Source organism: Phascolarctos cinereus, unplaced genomic scaffold, assembly GCF_003287225.1.
Source record: "Phascolarctos cinereus isolate Bilbo 61053 unplaced genomic scaffold, phaCin_HiC Scaffold_5;HRSCAF=322, whole genome shotgun sequence".
In the NCBI taxonomy this organism is placed as follows: domain Eukaryota; kingdom Metazoa; phylum Chordata; class Mammalia; order Diprotodontia; family Phascolarctidae; genus Phascolarctos; species Phascolarctos cinereus.
The window spans coordinates 96,570,187-96,573,614 of NW_027555958.1; the positions used below are offsets into that span (position 1 = coordinate 96,570,187).

Here is a 3,428-nt window from a genome sequence, read left to right on the forward strand (position 1 = left end):
ATATATTATGTTATTAATATCTCATCTCGAGCCTATGAGTTATGTGCTATCATTGTCCACATCTTATACATAAGGACACTGAGACTGAGAAAGATGAAAAGATTTGTCTAAAGTAACACATAGCTAGTAGGTATCTGAGGCAGAATTTAAACTCATTTTCTCCATCCCAACTCCAGGGCTCTTTTCCATTGGGCCACCTAGTTTCTAACTTCCTTTCCCTCATCCCCTTTTGGTGACTCAAGATCTAATTTGGTTCAGTCTGATTTTTAATTTTTTAAGTTTTATTGATGTATTTTGTTTTCCAAATCACTTTCATTGATTACTCCCACTGCATGAGAGGACTTACAGAACAAAGTAAAGATACTAGGTAAAACTAACAATAGAATAACCTCATATGGAAGTGCATGCAACATTCTGAATTCGTAGCATCCCCAACACTCTCTTTTAAAAATTATTTTAACCAACCATATTTTAAAAGAAGAAGAAAAATAAAATAAATTAAAATAAATAAAAGCAAAATAAGGCTTTACTTTATATGTATAAAACATACAATTTATATATAATATATAATTATATATTTATATGTGTAAATTATATAAATTTATATACTATCATATATATTTATATATTATATATAATTTATATACAAACATATTTATTTTCTGTATCCTAAACATATCACCCATCTTCCAGGGGGTGGATAGCATGTTTCACCATTCGTCCTCTGGAATCATGAATGTTCATGAAAGTATTGGGTATAGTCCTTATTCACAGTTGTTTATCTTTACAGAGTTGTGAAATTTTAGTAGCCCACACTTTGGTAGCACACACAAAATTTACTAAATAATGTTTGGTATTTTATTGTTTTTTTTTCAGACCAAGGCTCTTATTTTATTCATTTCTTGTATTTAAAATATTCTTCGATGACATCTTTAGCCTGAGATTCCTTGCCATAGTCCTTAATAACAACGCAACTGCAGCCAACCACTTTAAGGGGCTTTCCGTCTCTGTCAATTTTACAGAGGCCTACCCATTCGCCCAGCTTATTGTTGTCATCAGCCTCGATCAAGTTGATTTGGTTCTCAGCACACAGGGCCTCAACCAACTTTACATACATAGGTTCATCACAGTTGGAAGCAAGAACACAAAGATGGGCTTGATGTTTGTCCAAGGCTTTGGCAGCTTCACGAATTCCACGAGCTAGGCCATCGTGGATGAGTGCAGTCTTCAGCACTTCTTGTAGAGCGGTGTTAATGTCCATTACACCTCCGGCAGCAATGCTTTCCTCAGCCATGGCAGCAGTTCACGGGTGAAGCTAAATTTTGAAAACACCCGGGAACCTCTGCCTCCCGCTCGACTCAGCTGTGACAGGGAAAGAGCTTGGTATTTTATTGTAATCAGTTTCTTTGGAAATTATTCATCTGATTGTGATAGTTTCTTTTCTCTTTTTTTAGCATATCCTTGATTAACCTTAGCCAGATGGGTAAAAGAGAATGTGTTATTGTCCAGACTATATTGTACTTCTTCTGCATCTGTGATACATCTTAATACTAAGCATGCATGTTCATTGAAGACCAGGCTTTTTCCTAAAGTTTGTGGGATCTGATTTTCAGGATGGTCTTTTTTTCTGTCTTCTCTTCTTGGAGCTGAGAATTATAAGTAAAAGCCATCCTAGTAATGCTTTCTAAATGGACTTTTTTTTTTTGTGGGGGATACCAGTACACTTGCTTCATGAAACATACATGGCAGAGACAGCTTATCGATAGTAGTGCCCTTAGTCAGTGGCACAGGTGCTAAGATTTCTCCTTTTTGGGGAAGGAAGTAAGAAAATAGAGCGGAAAAATAGCATTTGATTTGTCTGCTCCTGCTTCTGTATTTCTTTTATGTGTTTCTTTTTCCTTCTCAGCATCAGGAGGAGTGGGCATTTCCATCTTAATCAAGTGTTATCATTAGTCTTCCAGTGGTTGGAGGGCCAATGAATCCTCTCTCACTCATTTCACCTTAGCTGAAGTGCTAGAGTTAAAGCATCACAAAATAATAATAATAATAACATGGTGGCCAGAAAGGGAAGTCACTAGCAATAACAACAACAACAACAATCATAATTTTAATAATAAGAATAAATAAATAATGAAATGGGAAAAAATAAACAATAAAAATGTGGTGATTGAAACATTCACTGGCATGTTGTCGTAGCATGCTAACACTCAATCCCTAAGACAATCTTACAGTTCTGGCACCTAAGCGATATGGTAGATAAGAATGCTGGAATTGGAGATGAAGATCTGAGTTCAAATCCTGCCTCACTCACTCACTAATTGTATGACCTTGGGCAAATCACTTAATTTCTTTGAGCCTCAGTTTCCTCATCTATAAAATGAGGACAGAAATAGTAACTAACAGAGTTTTAAAAAAACAAATGAGATAACACATGTAAAGTTCTTTGCAAGCCTTAAATCATTACTTCGATATTAGATATATTATCATCTGCATCATGCAGTTCTTATGTAGTTTGTTGCCTCTAAACTAGGTTACCACCTTTTTACCATCTATAACACGGGACTAGACATCTTCTTTCCTGTGACAGGTATTCTTAATTGGCAATAAACTGAAGTAGTTATAATTGTAATGGATTTTAATAAGCTCAAGAGTGAAGAAAAGGTTTACTTATAATATCCCTTTCAGTTCAGTTTAATAAGCATGTGTAAGTGCTATCTGTGTGCATGGCATGTGTGTGTGAGGGGCTGGGCACACCAAACAAAAATGAAAAATAGCCTCTCACCTTAAGGTACTTATATTCTACTGGTTAGAATGACATACAAACAGAGAAATAACTACAAGTGTGACACATAAAAGTTCAAGAGATATAACTTCTGGGTAATTAATCATTTTATTAATCATTCTAGCAAGAATTAATAAAAGAGGTCAGTGACACTCTCAGACACCAAAGACCCCTCTAGGAACCTACTCAATGCCTTTGGAAGAGTGGGTGTTCCTGAAGGTAGAAATCAATTGATTGGTTAATAAGCAATGAAAGTGAATGAATGTTATAAGGAAAGATGGACCTATTTTAATGAGGGACAGGAAGATGTGACTTTGATCATGCCATTTACTTCCAAATCACCCCCAGCCTTGGGCAATCTAGACAAAGGATCTACCCCTTCCCCCCCCCCAAACTTGCCTGAATGGAACACAATGGGCCGGAATTCACCTTATATTAAATTTTTTGTAAAGTTTTCTAGTTGGGTGATGCAACCAATCCACCTAGATAAGATAGTCTAACTAGAGTAAATTTTTGGGAAAGGTCAGGGGTCTCCTCAGTAATTTGTTATTTAATGATCATTTCTCTCACAAACTAATCTGAGGAGGAAGAGAGTAACTAGTCAATAGGATTATGGATGAAGGCTCCCTCTAGGAAAGGGATTCTT

General features: G+C 36.0%; 1 pseudogene; it reads right to left on the reverse strand.

Annotated features, from left to right (window-relative positions):
- Positions 1-867: 867 nt before the first annotated feature.
- LOC110208660 (small ribosomal subunit protein eS12 pseudogene) lies at positions 868-1,357 on the reverse strand (annotated as a pseudogene).
- Between the last annotated feature and the right edge of the window lie 2,071 nt (positions 1,358-3,428).